Raw genomic sequence first — 19,614 nt, 5'->3', positions numbered from 1 at the left:
GTCAGAGATGGAGTTTCACTCTATTGGCTAATTGCCTTCAGTTTTATTGTCCCGGTCAGTTCAATGAAAATTGCAAGCTGACCTCTCAGAGGTAAACACAGCCCTATTAATGCCAAGGAAATACATATTCCTAATGATGACAGTATAGTATAGTGATGATTCCTTAAGATGTCTGGTGTGCTTTACAGTGGGGATCTGGAAGTGCATGTGTGAGAGTACGGATTTCTCTCATATTCTGGTGCTTTTGCCTCTAAAATGACTCCTCCTTTTAGAGTCATCCTGCTGTGCACGTACCACAGTTGTTTATTCCTCAGCACATGGGAAGATGTACTGCCAGAGGTCCCAAAGCTTCCTGACCCGATGCCTTGTCTGCCAGGAACTATTTAGTGTGATAATGGCGTTTGATAGATGGACACAAACACCATTGTCACACTCCACAGCTCTAGGAGCAGGAAGGTCCTTAGCCTGTGGAAAGAGTGATGGAGGCACACCGCGGACTTCAGCAGAGGGGATTTCAAAGACCTGCAAAACAGACACGAGAGCAGGTTTGTGCATATTTGTATGTGGCACACTGGGGTCCTCACAAGGAGGCGGGACACAGAATCCTGAATTGGTTTGAGTGAATATTGTGTCTCTGCTGGCTGTGGGAATGTAAAAGCTAAGTGGCTTTGAGTGCCCTTACAGACAAGGGAGATGGACAGTACCTGAGAAAGTAATCTGTACTATTCTGGAGGCAAATTCCTGACAAAAGGGATGAGTAATTTCTGCAAGGGCTTGTGTCTTCCTCTAAGTGCTGGAGTCAGCCCAGAATCTGCATCAGACTTTTATAGCTATGTCAGACCTGAGGCATCACAATGCTGCGGATTACATTTGATTTTCATATACTTGTTTGTAGCAGCATTTTTGAGTAGCCCACATACAAGACAGTCAAGTTGGGCTGTAGTCCTGGTCCCACTGCCCCTGTGCTATTCCATGATGCTCTTCTGGGACACATCAGCACTTGTGCATCAGGGAATTAAGCTCTAGGGTCCATAGCTGTGGTGCTCATCTCTGCACAAGCTGGGTGTTTCAGAGTTTCTCTCTGTGTTTAGACTGCTAGCCAAATAACATTTTTGCACACTCTCAGTGAGTAGAAAACATCCCGTAAAAGATTATGTGGACTAGGGAGTGGATTAAGAGCACACAAGCATGCTGCACGGGGATTTGTAACCCATGGAAATTCAGTTACATGCCATCATGACATCTGAATGCTGCAGAGAGGCAGAGAAAACAGAGAAGGAAGAACACATGGAAGGGGGGAGGTTATAAACCAAAGCTGGGGTGGACAGCAGTAGCTTTTATTCTTTTTAAGTACTGAAAATTGAACTTTCTGGCTCAAAAGAGAATCCCCTGTTAGACCAGTCAGAAGCCTCTTGGGAGGGGATGCAGTTGTCTTTTTGTGCCAAAAGATGAGAATGAGATGTTTTGCTGTAGTGCTTTTACGCTCCCCTCTCATTTATTTTTAAGCTCAGAAATGCATTCCCATTTTACATACTGGGGAGAATTTGCTCCCCATGTGTAGTAAACCCAGACTCTCCAACAGTCTTCTGGATCTGGTTCTGCTTTAGCAACAGAGCGTTAAGAAAGTTAAAGCCCTCAAAAGGCTCATCCTCTGAGAACTCCTCCCTGGGTTTAGCCTTCTCAGCAATCCCTTTTTGTGAAGGGAGCACAGAGCTCACAGATCAACCCACTCAATTCTACAGCATCAAATGTCAAAGTGCCTGCACCCAGATGATCTGCTGCCCACCTGTACTGACACACCTGAACCACCAGCCTGCTCTTCACAGTGTAACAGGGGTCTCCTCACCCTGTGATCTAACTTTATATTTTACCTGGATCTTCTTCCCAATTGTAATATAGTTCAACCAGTGTTGATAGGTCAGGGCAGACTTAGTGGGGCTCTGGATCGGTTTAATTCTTGATTTACATCTAATCAAACCTCAGGGAAGGGTTTGTGATAATTCAGTGCCACAATCTGGCAGTAGAAACTGGGTTCTGAAGTGCCTTTTGCTGGTGGACAGAACAGCAGAGAAATGGAGCTTCAGTGTCAGGCTGTTTCATTTCTCCAGTGTGATTATTACAACAGTAATAATCTGGCATTCCCATCCCTGCCACAAAAACAATCCTAGAAATGCTCGGGCATGGCTGACATCCAAGGGATTTTCATGTCCCACTGGTTCTGTCTGTGTTTTGAGTGTGTAGTGTTGTAGTGGAACAGAGCTGAGCATTTGAACACACACACAAAGCAGGCAGATGTGCAGATCCACAGGTCAGGCTCCTATGCAGTCCCAGCTATGAAGGAGACATCTCTGAAAGAAGGAGACGAGCTGCAACACACCCTGAGCATCCCATGGCACTGAGTCTTTGGAATTAATGATGGCAAAAACACAGTAATGCCAGAACATTCTGTCAGTAAGGATGCAGCTCCTAGCCCTGAGGTCCACAGGGCTGGTTTTGGTAAGTGTGCCTGTGCTGGAGCTGGTGACAGTGAGAAATGAATGCCAAAGGGACAGAGGTGCTGTATCTGGCTTTCTAACTCACCTCGGTGTCGGTGTCTTCCCTTACCTTTTCTCATATACATTTTACTCAGCTTTCTCTCTGCAGCAGAGAGGAAGGATCTTGCAAATTCCTACTGAAGAAGCTCCCTGAGGAAAAGCCTGGCAATCCTGTGCAGAGCAGGAAAGCCCAGAAATCCTGACAAAAGGACCTGACTTCACTGCAGAACACATAAGGAGAAAGCAAGGCAGCTGATGCCACTGCAAACAGGCAATTTTTAGTCCCTCAGCTATGTGGAAGCTTCCAGCAAATCAACAGGAATATTTCAAAGACAAAATATCATGCAAGAAAGAGAAATGGCCACTAGTTTTTAGTACTGCACGTGGAAAAAAAACCCAAAAGTAATGGGAAAGTTACAGGGAGAAAACAAAGCATAAACATCAGAGAAAAAAAATCCCCTTTTTGCTTCTCTTCTGCTGGACATCTGTGTAAAGAACATCATTGGGATGTTCCAATTCAGAGAGCATTGTGAAGAACAAATGGATTTTCAAGAGGTTTTCTTGAGGTGGGTCACCGAACCTGTCCTTCCCACATGGCAGACCTGGAAGCATTCCTGTTCCCCCAGAAAGTCCGTCAGTTTTCCCACCACCCCATTTCTTAAAAACAATAAACAGGGTGGTTTGCCCTACCCTAACAAAAGCCTCATCTCTTTCTAAGTGCAGGTAGAGATCCCTAGGTCCAAGACATTAAATCCTGTTAAATTACACAATTGAGCCCTGGGCACGTGTGGATATTTCAAGTGCTTAGTGTTGAAAATCCACCTGCACTATTTTATTTTTGTTACTGTCTTTTAGCATTTCCTTTCCCTCGCAGGAATTTTGCTCAGGGAGGCACTTACCATCAGAGACAACAGCCAAAGGATCCTCTGGTGTGTTGTTAGGGCTTGGCAGAACTGGGATTCTCTCGCAGGACATTTTGCTGACTGTCTGTACTCGAATCTTTGGAGTCCTCGTTTCTTTTCTGAGTTCCCAGCAGTGGGCAGCTGCTGCAAGCCTCTGCTTCCAGTGGACACCTTTCCCTCTCCCTTTATGGGATCCTGAGGTTTTAAAGTAAACAATTCATTCTTGTTCTGATAAGTCACATTAAAATATTGATCTGGGGGAGGGAGATGACCCTCGCTGCACTGAGCCAGAGTCACCTTTAGTCAGACTAAAGAATGGAAAATGCTCTGAGACCTCAGTTTTCTCTGTTCCTTCAGAGAGCACATGCTGGGAGGGAAAAATGCAAAAGATAAGGGGGTTTCAGCTCTTTGTGTTGCTGAACCCTGAGATGAAGAGTGTTTACTCTGGCTGCATATTAATTGCTTACTTCTGCCAGTGAGACTGATTTCGTCAGTTCCTCAGGTCACAGTGCTCATCTCATGTTCACTGCTGGAGCATGCCAATCTTTTTTCTTTCTTAAATTCTGATGTACCGTCTACTTTGCCTGGGAATTTTCAGATTTTACTTTCCAGCACTTTTACCTAGGAGGCAGGGGGAAAAGCCTGGCTTTGGTTGAGCCTGTCTGAACAACACTGGCAAACCCAGGAATGGTACACACCTCCCAGGACCTCATCCAACAATAAGACCATTGCATAAACCTCCACTTTAGGGCCTAATGAACTTCACTTTTTTTTTTTGTGAAGGCTGAAATAGGATTTGAACCTGAGATTTTCTATGAACGTAAAATAAAGTCGCATTTTGGGTATCAGAACATTTGCTAGTTAACTAACAGGTGTTTCATCACTTACTTCCATTACCAGACTTCTGTTCCATTAGAATGTTTTGGAACGAAGTAATAGTTTGGGGGTTTAGGAAGCAAAGTTTTCAATATAAACACTTCACAAAAGTGAGGAATCGGGTAATTTTACTGATTTTAGCTGGACATGTCCATGCAGTAGGAGAAAACCACCACGAAATCAAATTTGGAAAACATTCTGTGTCTTGTCCTCTCCTTACACCCTCTTTGTTACTAGTTGATGACACGTCTTTTTTGCTTAATGCTGTCTTGGACTGCAAATCTGTCATGGCAAGAATAATCTACTGTTTCCTAAAATTATGATTTCTAATCCCATTCCTGTTACGTAAATAGTTATTCGTATATGCACACAGTGTAAAGATGACAAAAATACTACTTCTACTAGCTCAGAGGTGGCCCTAGTAGTAGAACAAGTTTTGGGGAAAGTAGGTATCTAAAAATGACCTGTACAATTGCATCAGCATCCTGTGTGCAAACCCCTTATGCTACTATGAAAGTACGGATGTGCATTTGAAGTCTACAGAAGGTATCTGACAATATGCTTAATCAGAAGAAGAGGACATAAGACCTCATATTAAAAAGAAAACAACCAACCCGAAACCAAAATGCCACATGTTGTCCAAAACTAGTAAAAAAACCTAAAATGTGCTACTTTTAATCACAGCAGAAACAGCACTTGGTATTTCTGGGTTGTGTTTCTGGTGGAAAAAAAAGCCAGTTTCCTTCAAAATGGGGCTCTGCAACTGCAGGTAAAGCACTGGTCACTCTACAGGGAGCCTGGGGAAAGTCTGGAACTGCATTGCAACATCCAGTACTGCTGCAGACTGGTTGGGGTCCAGTTCTCTGAAATGAAATGCCGAAGTATTGGGAAATTCCTGGAAAAATAAAAGGAACTGGTCTGTTTAAATGTTACTAAAGGTGACACAGGGGCAGATAATGCAACCTGCGTTGCACATAGACCAGAGGGACAGATTCTTCCCTTGGAAGTATGTACCTATGACCCCAAGCAAAATCATCTAACTTTGAAGTGCAGCTGAACTGTGAGGCTGGCACTGCTTGGAGCAAAGGACTCAGTCCTGTGATCTCCAAAAGTCCCTTCCAGTCTAAATTATTCTGTGCTTCCATTTTATATACAGAGTTCCTGGTGACTAAGATGTCACTAGACAAAAGATACAATTTGATCCCTACAAAAGCTCTTTCCTCTCATTTTTCTTATATACAATGTGTAGGCTATGTTGAGGGAAATGGGACTGGCTATTTCATCTGTGGAAAATCCAAACATGGCCCACCACCTGTGGGCATGACTCCCTTGGCTTAAACTTCCAGACAAATCTGGGTCAAAGATTTAGGCCAGAATCTTTTATGGAGAAAAATTACACATATCCGACAGTGGAACTGAAGCTGTCCCTTTGCCTTCTTAATGTCAGTGACTGTGCTAATTTTTGAGAGGACATTGCTACGGGAATTCTTGGGCTCAGAGTAGACAAAGATGGTGTTTATCAGCTTATCCCAGAGTACTGCAGCATTCAAAGGGCACATTTACCACGATCTCATGGACAGAGGTAAGGGCTACAAGTGCTGGGACAGCTCAAATCCCAGAGGAGAAATTCTGTGATCCTTGTCAGTCAATGGCCACTGGTTAAAGATTACCTGTGCTGGTCACTGCAATGGCTGGGTAGAGAAAGATTAGCTGAGAGCAGCAGAAAGCTGAGCAAAGGTCTTTAACCTGGAAGCCATGATCTCTTCTGATTTCTGCTGGGCATCAATAAATGAAATTGATTTGAGTTTCCCAATCATCCAACTCATTACATCAGCTCTGGATTGTCCTGGCATTTCCTGTAACCATTCACTCTAACAGAGAGGGGTTGGGAATTACCTCCAGATTAGGAGAGTAAGGTCTGGCTGCAATGTACCCCTCATGACATTGCTTTTTCCCCAGCAAAACAGTTGTGGGCCGAATTTAAGCAGTTATGCTGTAACCAGAAGGCTAACACAAAAAACCTGTAGTTACCAGTCCCTCAGGGCGACTCCCCTTCCCCCGGGAGATCTGCTGGCTCTGCAAGCAGGTGTGACGGGCACACCAGTGTACGAAGGATGCCCTAGGGAGGGCATCCAGCTCTCTTAGTCCTCTCTCCCCTGAGCCGCACATGAGGATAAGCAGCTTTATTAATTTTTCGTCTCTGCAAGTAAAATCCACTTCTCAGAACTTGAAGAGACTTTGGTGACCTGAACTCTGTCAGCCCCTAGTGCAGTCTGTGCCCGGGGCTGAGGGTGCCTCTGCTGAGGGGCCCTGTGCCCTGCCCCTGTCCCTTCATGAGCCCAGCCCCAGCAGCAAGGCCTGGGGCCGGTCTGAGGCAGACTTTGGGGCAGGGTGGACAGAGCTCTCGGTGCCCTTGGCTTGCAGCCAGCAGTAATTAACTGCTAGTTGTTTTAATTGCAGCGCTGCAGTACAGCCCTGTGTGGCTCCCATGTCGCAGGAGATGCCTGTCAGCATCTCACACGGGTGTTAGTCTTGCTCTTTTGAGAAAAGCAAAAAAATCAGCTTGGCCCCTTGAAAAAAATCACAAAGACAAAGTTTTTATAGTGGTTTTATAACTCCATGCTGATGTTCTGCCTAGGCCCAGTGGTGACTGGAGGAACTCCCTACAGTTAGTCTGGCCACCAGAAGGGCTTAAAGTCAGGGCCTAGAAGTAGCCAAGACAAGGCCAATTAAACTCAGCTTGGCATGGGCTGGACTTGGCTTTCCTTTTCTATATTCATCTGCTCCTAATTCCCCAGTTACGTGGAAAAACAAAGTGCAACCACGATGGCAATGTTTTGGAGATAGTGGTGATTAAGTAACGAAGAATGACCCATCAAGTGGTTTTGTGTGACATAGCAGGCACTTTCCTTGCTAGATGGAAACTTAACATAGATTCCACATTTAGTCTAACCTGTTTTACCAACTCATTTATCGCCCTATGTAGCATGAAATTTCATTTCCCATGGCTATTCCAATCCTGTTTGCCGTGCCTCTGCTGAACTGAAGCTTTTTTCACAAAATCCTGATTTCAAGACCTCAGAGAAAGAGTTTTGAATGAAAAGGACTAAAGTGGGGAGGAAAGTGAGGCAGCAGCTTTTGTGAAAGAGCTGAAGTGCTCTTTTTCCACAAGGAAAATATTTGTAGCACTGGTAACTGGAGAATGCTCCAGAAACTATTTGCTCCCAGTGGGCAGAGGCCAGTTGCCAGTGGCAGCCCGAGTCCCAGTTACTTGGCCAAGCATAACTGGGAAGTTTCTGTGTCAAAACTAGGGAATCCCAGAATGGTTTGGGTGGGAAGGGACCTTAAAGATCACCTCATTGCACCCTCATGGGCAGGGATGCCTTCCATTCTTCCCAGTTGCTCCGAGCTCTGTCCAACGTGGCCTGGGAACACTCGCAGGGATGGGGCAGCCACAGCTTCTCTGGGCACCCTGTGGCAGGGCCTCATCACCCTCACAGCTGAGAATTTCTTCCCGATATCCCATCTAATCTTGCCCTCTGGAAGTGTGAAACCATTCCCTGTGTCCTGTGAGTCCAGGCCCTTGTCCCAAGTCCCTCTCCATCCCTCCTATGAGCCCCTTAGGTGCTGCAAGGCTGCTGCATTGCAGGGAACCTATGCACAGAAACAGCAGGGGGGTGAAATATGGATCCTGAGCTCAAAATAAAGTGAGCATTGGCAATTCCTGACCTAGCAGTGGAAACTGCAACATTATGTATCAAAAGAATGGAAAGAAGAGTTATTAATGCACAGTACAGGCTGTAGAAACAGGCGTGGGAATTACACAGGTGTTCAGGCATCCTGGAAGTTAATTAGTCCTGATTAAGATCAGGTGTGAGGGTGCCTCAGGGACCTCGTAATGGTTTTTTTAGTCTAAAGTGATTCTCAGTGTGGCTTTAGAACTGGTTCTGCCAAGTTGGAGAAGATTACCCATTGCATTGGATATTAAATTTACTGGATTACAACAACTCTGGAGTTCCTGAGACTGCTCTTCTAGACTGACTCGCCTGGCAAAACTTAAAACTGACAAGTATGTGGACTTCTATTTTTTGTGGTTGGAATGAGATGGCTGAGGTTCCTGTACTCTGCAATTGAAATAGGTGGTGTTGTGCCTTGGCGTTTATTAGATTTGTTGAGCTTTATAGAATGATTATCTGTGGGAAATGTGCTGGATCAGAAAGAAATTACCAGAAAACTTTTTGCCTGCCTGCCAGCATCTTCATGCTCTCTGAGGATAGGTTAGAAAAAGAGAAATAAAACAGGGTGTGGTTAGTGAATCAGAGGATGCCTCGTGTTTCAGCCTCGGGATGATGAAGGGTGATGGTGTCTGGATCCTGGACACTTCTGCCTATTTCCTGAAGCCTTTTTTCACAAAATCCTTATTTCAAGACCTCAGAGAAAGAGAAGCTGCTATCTTTTCCCAATCTGTCCATGTGGGTAATCCAAACCAACAGGTCTGAGGGACAGGCTGTGGCTGCTTAGGTGCTGCTGGTCTGTAATTAATTAGGTTGGTGCACGTACTGAACATCACCCTTAGGCGTTCAGACAGTTTTGAGTGAAAAGAAGGACTAAAGCTGGGGGTAAAGTGAGGCAGCAGCTTTTGTGCGAGAACAATTCCCTGTGTTCCAGGGCTTTTTCAAGATCAGCTCTTGGAAATCAGTGGGTTCATACTGTGCTCACTGAGCACAGCGGCACAGAGCTCCCAAAGGTATTTAGCTGAAGTGTAATCCCAAATACTGTGCAATGGACTAGTCTGAGGTATTCATGCGCCCGCACTTCAGAACCCTCCGTGTGATGTTTGTACCCGGCATCTACAGCCTCAGTGTGTGAGAAACGGGACCCGTGTGAACACTGGAGTCCCAGTGCCAGGGCCAAGAGGCAGCTGTCTCCCTTCTGGGAGCCCTTGGCTGGAGCTCTGTGAGCGCACGGCTGGAGGGTGGCTGCGGAGCGGCAGCTGTCGGCAGGGCAGCCCTCGGGCGTGCTGCGAAGCTGAGGGCGGGCTGGCCGCCCCTGAGGCCGCGCTGCGTCTGCGGGCGGTCGCAGGGCGCTCGGGGGCCGAGGCAGAGCGGCCCCAGCGGAGCCTGGTGCTGCCCGCTTCCTGGCCCCTGGGCACTGAGTGATCCTGCGGCTAAAGGGCTGTCCACAAAGCTCCGGGCCATGCTTCTGCTGCCACGAGAGAACAAAGAACAGCCTCTTCTCTCCCTCGCTGTGAAAACGGTCACTAACCTGGTGTCCGCGTCCGCCTTTGTCCCGCACACCGTGGAGATGTCACTGGGCAAACGGGGCTGGCAGGGGCTGGGCTGGGCTTAAAAGGACACCGCGTCTTGTTGGGTGGGGAGGGGAGGAGTGCCCAGCTCTGTAAGGAAACATCTGGCTGTCTTTGACCATTAGGAACCGCATGCATGACCCGCCTGTGTAATCACGTACCAGTTCAGCTTACCAGAGTTTGAAATCTATTGCCATAGCCTCACAAGGCCTCCCAGTTACAATGTTGTCCTCAGAATACAGTTGAAGAAAAATTATTTTGAGAATTCCTTTTTTTTTTGTGTGTGTGTTTCATTTCTGAATGCTTCACAGCGTTAGTAGTATTGGTGTTTGAGAAAGGAACTAGTTTGCTGGTTAAATGAATTTTCTCCCTCTTTTTTTTTTTTTTTTTTTATTTTAATGGAGAAATGAGAGCCAACAATGAAAAGTAACCTTTTTTTTTTAAAAAAAAAACAATAAGGGAGAATGGAGGAAAATGCTATTTGATTTCCAGCTAATTGCCACTTTAAACGTATAGGTATTGATATTCCTATTTGGAGATACTGCTCAGGTGTTTCAGTAATTTTTTTTGGGACCAAAGGAACCCGCTCTATCAATCTATATCAGTCTCACCAGGGGTCATATGTCACAGCCACTGTACACTGTTAATGCTGTATGGGACCCCCCTTTTGCCAAATCATTGGTATCAGTTTGCTGTGTTTGGGAGATTTTTTTTTTTTTTAAAGCTAAAACTTTCTAGTGGCTCTAAAACAAAACACTTTCCGGCCTCTTGGAATTTTTCTGTTGTATTGGAGAACAATTCAACACATGCAATTCTTGTTTTAGTGATCTCAGTGAATTAATTTTTATTTTCATTAAATAGGAGATAGAATGTGCCCATTTAAAGACCAAGAAACAATTACTTATTTTCATGTCCAAGGGAAGACTCTTAAGCTCTTGCAGTCATTTTAACATTATTTGCTTCCAAGGCTTATTCAGAGGTTCAGATATTACTCTCTCTGCTTACCAAGAAAAAACCCTATCTTTTAAGTAATGCTTGCCAGATTAATTCCGTATGAACTGAAGTTTAGAACTCACCTGCTCTTTCTGGAATAATCCTGGAAACTTGGTTTTCTTTCTCAGAAGTTTATTATGACTGGAAAAAACCAAAACACCACACGTACAAATCTGAATCTTTATCCTCAGAGGGAAGTGAGTTATTTCCTCCAGATATCAGCTGATGCTTTTCCAAATTATGTGAGAGCTTTCTCCCACTGCCCAGGCTGTGGAGCTGTCTTTGGCATGGGATGGGGGGCCCTGGTCCCTGCCAGAGCCTCCAGCCACACGTGTGGCTGCGGGGCTGGATGGGCCATGCCTGGAGCTGGGCTCTGGGAACGCTCCCAGGAGACTGCCCCGGCTCTGGCAGTGCCACGGGTGCTGTTCCCAGGACTGGCACCTGGGCCGCTCCATGCCCCGAGACGGGCTGTCCCGGGTGGCACTGGGCACGGCGGTGCCCTGCGATGGGAGCGCCTGTGACACAGGAGGGGCCCGGAGCTGTCGGATCACAGCCGCTGGGGCCACATGGATGGAGATCTCTGGGGCCTGGCTGAGAGGGGCTGTAGCTGTGGGGTCTGACCATGGGCCAAGCCGGGCTGTGCTTGCTCTGGGCTGGCAGGGACACGGGTGTGTGTGGTGTGGTGGCACCTGCCTGCCGGTGGCACAGCTCGTGTGTTCCTAGTGTGCCTGGTGAAATAAGGTACCATCTGCCCATAGCTGGTGTGTTGGAGTTATTTCACATATGTGAGCTGGAATATGTTAAACATTAATCATTCCTCTGAAGCCTCTGTGGGCGTGGGCCAGGGCTCTGCATTACCCAGGTTAATGAACAATGTTCTGGGGCCATGTTTGAAGCTAAGTGGTTGTGTGGCAAGATTCTGTGTGTTTCACAATTCTTAAATGCTAGTAGAACATTCCTGAGTGCTAATGGAATGTAAAGTCAAATTTTAATTTAGGATTAGTGAGTAGCTTAACTAGACATGAGTACCACACTGCTGTGACAAGCAGTCTGGGAATTCCTGAAATTTGTTGAGGATAATTTCTCATCACAAGAGCTCAGCGAGCCAACTAGGAAAGGTGCTCTGCTACAGGGGTTTGTGAATAGAGGACTCATGGCAAGAGTGATGGTTCTGGTCACAGTGACCATTAAATGGTTGGATTTAAATTTTTTGGTGTAGTTACAAAAAGCAGAGTTGTCGCCCTGGATTTCAAGAGAACAAATTTAAGGGAGCAGTTGGCCATGTCCCCTGAGGAGCTGCCTGAGAGGGCCCTGAGTGCCGGTCAGGTTTGAATGAAATGTGAGCAGGAGAAGCAATGCCATTCTGGCAAAAGCCAGGCAGGCTCTTGGCTCACTGGAAGCCAGGCCAGGTGCCACAGGAAGAGGACAGCTGTGGTTTGCCAGCAGAGTGCTTGGGTCTCAATCCAAGGGCTTGTACTGTTCAATGCTTTTATCCAGGACCTGGGTGCAGGAGTGCAAGGCACCAGGAGTGAGTTTGCTGAGGATGCTGAAGTGGGAGGTGCTGTGGGCTCAAGGGACCAGAGGCCTTGCAGAGGGCTCTAGAGCGGCGGAACACTGGGCAGTCACCAGTGGCAGGAAATCTAACAGAAACAGCAGGAGAACTCCTGGTGGTTTCTGCAGGGCCTGGGTTTCATCCAGTATGTACTAGTGCAGCACTTACTGTGTGAATTACAGAATTTTGCTGAAAAGCATAAAGATTAATGACTGTACCTACTGGGAGCATGGGATGGAGTTCTCTCAAAGTCAGGCAGTGGCAGCCACAGATTTGTGAGAACTGGCTGACTCACCTTTACCCCAAACTGGGAATTTTTCATTGAATTAAGTTTTCCTGAAATGCATTATTTGATGCAAATATTCCAACTCGACTGAAATTTTCAAACATAAAAAAGCTTTTATTTAATTTGTAACTGCATTGTTATTTAACTCCTGAAAGCTGGCATGAGTATGGCAGTTTGAATTAATGTTGATTTTTAAGTGTTGTTTAAAGTTGTGCTTTTATTTACATGAAGTCTTGGGGGTTTCATGGTTGGGTTTTTTTTAAAAGTCAGCTTTAGAAATATAGTTTGAGCTAAGAGCAGGAGGATGCTGAGTGAGGGTTACTATGTATTGCTTAGTGTGTTTGCTGATCCAGCACCTAGTGAAGTAATGGTGCTGGATTAAGTCCTTTTCCCCGCGCCCCCCCTAGCACTTTCTAAAGGCACACAGTTATTTTCAGTACCAGATAAATCATTATTTTGGTGCTGTGCTACATGTCTGAACTATACTGACAGAGAAATTTCCACAGCTATGCTAGTAAACTGAGAACATGTCCTGGCTTCTGTGGGGTGGCCTCCTCTGTGTGTGCAGGGGGTGTAGGAAGGCCTTGGGTTGCCTTGTGCCTCTCCCAGGCTGTTTCCCCAGCAGTCCCTTTCCCTGCTGAAATGAGCAGACCCCCTACTGCTGAGCTGAAAGGAGCTCAGGAGTGGATGTGGCACTTTCTTGGTGCCTTTCTGTCGTGGTGCCAGGGGAAAGCTCTGAAAGGTGATGTTAAGCAAGCTGGGAAGGAATGTTCTGTTAGTGTTGTCAGAGCTCCCAGTGGCTGCCTGGGGAGGAAATAGGCTTTTATAATCAGAAAGAAAAATCCCTGGGTACTTGTGCTGATGCTGATAGAAGATTGTGTTTGCCACAAGACAAATGACAACTTGGTAGTAAGAATAAGGTGAATTGAGATGTCTTGTGTGTGCCACAAACCTGTATTTGTTTACAATAAATGTGTCACTATATAGTAGGTATGTGTTACCAAACCATTCTTGATGTGAATGCACCAGAGGCCAGAGATGGAGGAACTGGCTCAGCTGAGTTTCCTGGTGCCTACATTCAAGCCATGAGAGGCACTAGACAGAAAAGCACCAAATCCCTAGGAAATGTTGTATCCTAGGGAAGCAGGGACAGTTTTATTTTGGTTGGGTTTTTTTTTTCCTCTAAGTGAGACATGAAGTAAAAACTTGCTTCCAGGAGTCCACATTGGTGGAGAGTCAGTTTCTGGTTCAAATTTGTGCTTAGAAGCAGTGATTCTGCCTCTCTCTAGTGTTTGTCTCTGCACTGAAGTCCTGATTAAATTCTCCAGGTCCTAAAAGCTGCTGACAATGCTGTCGACATCTCGCCATGAAAGTGTCCTTGCCAAACGGGACATCAGCAGCTTTGTTGCTCTGGGAATTCAGAGTACAAAGCAATCTCAAGGCAGCTGCATTTTCTCATTGGACTGCAGTTCTTGCCAGTGCTTTCCTGGACCAGGAGGCTGCCAGGCTGGAGTTGTTACTAGGACCCTTGCACTGCACACAAAACTGCTGCACTCTGGGTGCTCCTGGCACTGAGCTTCTGTCCATGTGTAGGGCAGGAACATCTGTCACATCTGGGGTGTTCCTGAGGAACACTGATTTCTCTTGGGCTGCTTCCCTGGCATGTAAGACCACCTACCTTTGTCTTGGGGATTCGAACTCCTGGAATATTGGCTGAAGTGCAAACTCTTGCGATAGGCTTGGCACCGTTGTTACGAACCACAGACAGAAAGGAGCAACAGAAAGATGTTTCCTGCCTTGCTATCAAATAGCAATCTATGGGCACAACTGGGCAATGCTGAGTCCAAAATGTGTGTGTTGTACCCAGCCATTGATAAAACATAGAAGCACAAATGATAGTTACATTATTATTACATAATTGGAGATGGTGAACCAGCTGCTTGCTTGCTGAGGAAGAGGAACTGTTCCAAACTTGACAATTTTCCTAAAAGCTGCTGTGCACAGAAGTAATGCAGTAGGGCAAAGGAAATTACCAGTGTGGTAGGGAAAATATTGTCACTTGTGCAAACAGGTGGCCCTCAGTTCCCTGAACTCTAGGTGGGCTGCAGAGGAAGGTAATTACTAGACTTACACTATGTTACTCCACTTCGAAGCAGCTAGAAGTTATTTAATGGTTGTGCTCTGTAAAGAATCCCTTAAAACTAAAGATCTGTGCTGCACCAGCACACTAAAACATGTAGAGGTACAGCAGAGAGCTATCTGCTCATGGCATGCAATTCATATTTGCCAAGTACTGATCTAGTGTGCATCTCTTATCTTTTAGCTGTAGTTCAAGGTTCAAAGTTTACCTTTTGTTTAAAAACTGATTTTACAGGGAGGTCACGTCCTTTAGCTAATCCAGCAGCACTAGAGGTCTGTAAAATGGAAATCTGGAGGAAAGCCCTGAAGCCCACATGGAAAGCCCCTATGGTATAGAGGTGTATCCACTGACATAGCAGAGAGCCTGGACAAGTGATAAAGTGGAGGAAATAATTAGTCTGCTTTGGAATATTATGGTGTTGCCAGACCCAGCCTCAAACTAGGAGAAGATAAGCCCTGACCATTTTCTCCTGACCCAGGCACATCCACAGCCGTTCCCAGGGTACTGGTCACTCATCCCCACCTTCATATTTTCAATGCAATGAGTTGGCTGAAATTATTCCCAAATAGCTGAAACCCCAAAACACATTGGGAAAGGCAGTTATTACTTACCACAAAATAAATGGCCACAATAAAATTATAATCTATTGTAGCAGAGGATGTTGGTTTTTGCTTCTGGTTTTCCTTTATACAGTTATGTGCATTTGTATATAGCAATCTGTAAACAGGGCTGAGGAAAACCTCTCTCTTTAGAGGCAGAATTAACTGGTTATGCATCAAGAATTTACTCAAAATTTTAAAACTGAAGCAAGCCCAGAGCAGTTCCTTTCCACAGCAAGTCTGGTGCATTTCATTTCTATTTAAGTGACACTGGCCGCTCTGGTCAGGACTGTGTGTCAGTGCCTTCGTCTCAGGCACTGGGGACTGTAGTGACCAGAGCACGGACAGTCTGAAACCCGAGCAGATCACTCTGGATTGGTGACACACTGGAGACAACTGGCCACAGGAATGAGCAGAAACCATCAGCCTCTGGGACAGGGACTTCATTTTAACCATACAGATCATGCCACATGCAGGGATGCAGCTTCTCAGATCCTCTTACCACAAAACCCAGTTCTGACCTAGTTCTCCTGTCCTCAACATAACCTGCAGGAATTTGAATTTTGGGCTACCTTTACAAATTGCATTTCAGCTTTGCTAAAGCAAATCCCTGCAGGCCCCCGTTTTCCAGAGCAGCAGTCCTTACTGATCTCCAGTTCTCCAGAAAACCTGCCATGATCCCAATTAGAGCCAGCGACAGCCGCAGCCTGGCTGAGCAGAAATCTGGAGAGGTCAGAGCCCTCCCCTGGACTGCTGCACTTGGAGTGAGATCCAGCTACAAATGGAGCTCTGGAAACAGCCTCCAAAATGTTCTAGGATCAGACCTTTAAAATGGCTCCAAAGAGCTCCAGCATGAGTCCTTGTCCCAGCCCTGGCTCACAGACATACATACACACACACATGCACAGGAAGCCAAGGGTCACACAGGCCCTGCTTGCAGAATTCCTGATCCAAATCCCCACCTTCTGTGCCCAGTGCCAAGGGAAATCTGACAGAGGAATAATAAAGGACTTTTTCTGAGAGCAGTCTTCAACTCAGGCCTTCAAGCTTGGCAAGATTTTGTAGTGACCCAAATTCAGTTCCTAAACCTAAATCTCTGGTAAGTCTTGTTAAAAAGATACCAGACAATCACACAGGCCACAGAATTAAAAGCCTGCAGAAGGAGTAACAGAAGCTTTTCCATGAATAACAGAAATTCCTTTCTTCCCTCATCAGTCTGGGACTGTGGGACTGAATCTTTGCCACCAAGAGACAAGAGAGTTGTGATTAACACTTAAAGCCCTCACATGTTGTTATTTCTCAGAACTGGGCTGGTGCTGAGCTGCTCCCATGTGCCTGCAGTGCTCTGAGGAGGGGCAAGACAATATCCCAGTTCCACCTGGATAAATTTCAAGATCATAAAAAGTAATTTCTCTTCTCTCTGTCCTATAGTGCTGCAAGAAATCGTGCTGAGAACATGGGGTCTGGGTTGGAATTGGGGTCGGGGTCAGGCAGCTAAACAGATGCGTTTCTGGGCCATTTTCTATCCCTACCCAAAACAATGCCGCTGTTTTTGGAAGGACACACTAATCTGTGTAGCGGGGCCACCATCTCCAGTGTGGAGTCAGGAACTTCCACTTTTCTCACCACTCTGGATTCGGACAGGAGCCACTTCTAGCCAGGCCGCTACATTGGTGTGCTGCCAGGGAGAGAGCTGGCGCAGTGCTGGGTGCCAGCCTCTGGCATAGACACAGGATGTGGGAATGGTGCAGGAAAAGGAGGGATGGTGCTGGGTGGAGCAGTCAGCCTGTGCTCTTATTAGTGCTGCGGTGCAGGGCACTGGGACCGGGGTGAAACTCCAGCTCTCCCGTTATTCAAGGGTGCCAGGTCTGAGGACTTCTTACCTGTGGTTTTCCAGGACAGCAGCAAGAAGAGGAAATGGGATGCCAGAGCTGGGTCCCATCAGCTTGTGTTTCCCTCTGAGGACAGTCTCCATCCTTCTCTGGAGAAGAGAATGAAAAATGACAAAAATGAGGCGACGAGTAATAGGGAAAATTGTGGGAGTAAATCTTGAGAAAAGCTCCATGTTATTAAACAAATAGTTTGAAGAAAATTGTGGAAGAGTAGGGGAATTTTGGGGGACAAAACTTTAAAAAACCTAAGAATGAGTATTTTTGAGTAAAAAATAAGGTAAGGAAAATTTGGGTTGTAAAACTTGCCAAAAGAAACTTCTGCCTCACCGCCAACAGTTTTTGAGCCCTAGCCTTACCTGCGTGTCAGGCCTGCGTCCAGCCACACTGCGGAGCCTGGGATACAGGATCACCCGGCTGGGAAGAAGCCTCACTGCCAGTAGCGTTCAGCAGTTCCGGTCCCAGTCCTGAGGAACATTAGGGCAGCACTTGAATGCAGATCAATTCCTTCTCTATTAAATATGCTTCCTGACATTCCTGCCTGACCTTTTCCATCGGAGGAGCAGCTGGAACGCAAGACAGTGGCTGGGGTCAGAGTAGACAGGAATGCTGTACTGATTGCTTGGCTATGGGGATAGAATAGGTAAATCTAGGTATTCCCACTGACCTGTACATTAAGCACAGCCGATTCCAACGTGGAACACCGGAGAGTCCCAGGAGGCGGGGTCCGGGTGACATCGGGGGCAGGGCCGACGGCATCAAGGCTGAGCGCGGGCAGCTGCGGGGCTTCAGAGGCAGGCCCCGGGCCCGACACAGGTGTGTGGGGCGGGGCCGAGGTGATTTAATCCCCGAAAATTGCCTGTAGATCATTTGTTTACTATGAGTGCGGTGAGAGTAGGAGGAGCTCCCGGTCCAGGCTTCCCCGGTGAGTCGTGGGGGCTTCAGCTTTCCCACTGCTCCCTCTTCTTTCTTCTCCCTGAATTCCTCTTCTTTCTCCCCCTCCCATCTGCCCCTTAAAACCTCGACACCTGTCCCCCCCACCTAGCTCTCCTTCTCTCTCCCCGTATTCCCCTTCTTCCTCCCCATTTCCCCCCCCCTTGCACCCCAGAAACCGCCCCTCATCTCCCCTATCTACCCTCTTTACTTCTCTCCGTATTCCTCCTCCTTCTACCCTTTCCTCCCCCGTCCCTCTCCCCCCAAACCCGGAGAGAGCAAGCCACAGAGGAAGCGGGGAGAGGAAGGAGAGCATCGGGTCTTACGCGGCAGGTAGCGGGTGGGCTCCCGCGCCGGGCGCGGTCGAGAGCGGCGGAGGGGCTCGTTCCTTCCGACCGCGGCGATCCAGCCGCGCTCGTCCCGCCGCGTCCTCCGGGGGTGCGGTGGCCTCGGCGGGCCGCGGAGGGCTCGGCGTCCGCGGGGACCGCGCGGCGGCTCCCTATCCGCCAAGTGGCGGCCCGCGGGCCGGGAGGCGGCGCTGAGGGAGCGGAGGTGCCGGCGGGATCCCGGGGCCGGCACCGGCGGTGCCGAAGGGGTCCCGGGGCCGGCACCGGCGGTGCCGACGAGGTCCCGGGGCCGGCGGTGCCGAAGGGGTCCCGGGGCCGGTGGTCCCGACGGAGTCCCGGGACCGGCGGCGCCGACGAGGTCCCGGGGGACCGGCGGTGCGGACGGGTCCCGGGGCCGGCGGCGCCGACGGGGTCCCGGGGGCCGGCGGTGCGGACGGGGTCCCGGGGCCGGCACCGGCGGTGCCGACGGGGTCCCGAGGGCCGGCGGTCCCGACGGCGTCCCGGGACCGGCGGTGCCGAAGGGATCCCGGGGCCGGCACCGGCGGTGCCGAAGGGGTCCCGAGGGCCGGCGGCTCCGACGGGGTCCCGCGCCCGGTACCGGCGGCCCCGACCGAGCCCCGGGGCCGTCGGCGCCGACGGGGTCCCGGGGCCGGCACCGGCGGTGCCGACGAGGTCCCGGGGGACCGGCGGTGCGGACGGGTCCCGGGGGACCGGCGGTGCGGACGGGTCCCGGGGGACCGGCGGTGCGGACGGGTCCCGGGGCCGGCGGCGCCGACGAGGTCCCGGGGCCGGCGGCGCCGAAGGGATCCCGGGGGCCGGCGGTGCGGACGGGGTCCCGGGGCCGGCACCGGCGGTGCCGACGGGGTCCCGAGGGCCGGCGGTCCCGACGGAGTCCCGGTACCGGCGGCCCCGACCGAGCCCCGGGGCCGTCGGCGCCGACGGGGTCCCGGGGCCGGCACCGGCGGTGCCGACGAGGTCCCGGGGGACCGGCGGTGCGGACGGGTCCCGGGGCCGGCGGCGCCGACGGGGTCCCGGGGCCGGCGGCGCCGACGGGGTCCCGGGGCCGGCGGCGCCGACGAGGTCCCGGGGCCAGCGGTGCCCACGTGGTCCCGGGGCCGGCGGCGCCGAAGGGATCCCGGGGGCCGGCGGTGCGGACGGGGTCCCGGGGCCGGCACCGGCGGTGCCGACGGGGTCCCGAGGGCCGGCGGTCCCGACGGCGTCCCGGGACCGGCGGTGCCGAAGGGATCCCGGGGCCGGC

General features: G+C 49.2%; 1 long non-coding RNA gene across 5 annotated transcripts; it reads right to left on the bottom strand.

Annotated features, from left to right (window-relative positions):
- Positions 1 to 3,157: 3,157 nt before the first annotated feature.
- LOC144248368 (uncharacterized) lies at positions 3,158 to 18,599 on the bottom strand. 5 transcript variants are annotated; one of them, XR_013341700.2, is made up of 5 exons: positions 18,336 to 18,599; positions 17,744 to 17,935; positions 17,436 to 17,661; positions 9,578 to 17,168; positions 3,158 to 3,631 (listed from the first exon to the last, which is right to left on the bottom strand). It is a non-coding gene; the product is annotated as an uncharacterized LOC144248368 (long non-coding RNA). The 5 variants fall into 5 exon arrangements; XR_013341701.2 differs by lacking the exon at positions 3,158 to 3,631 and having other exon boundaries at positions 11,580 to 17,168; positions 17,436 to 17,642; positions 18,336 to 18,590; XR_014951082.1 differs by lacking the exon at positions 3,158 to 3,631 and having other exon boundaries at positions 11,580 to 17,168; positions 17,436 to 17,543; positions 18,336 to 18,587.
- Between the last annotated feature and the right edge of the window lie 1,015 nt (positions 18,600 to 19,614).

Source organism: Lonchura striata, chromosome Z (genome assembly GCF_050655825.1).
Source record: "Lonchura striata isolate lonStrDom1 chromosome Z, ASM5065582v1, whole genome shotgun sequence".
NCBI classification, from domain to species: Eukaryota; Metazoa; Chordata; class Aves; order Passeriformes; family Estrildidae; genus Lonchura; species Lonchura striata.
This window is presented reverse-complemented; position numbering and strand designations above follow the sequence as displayed.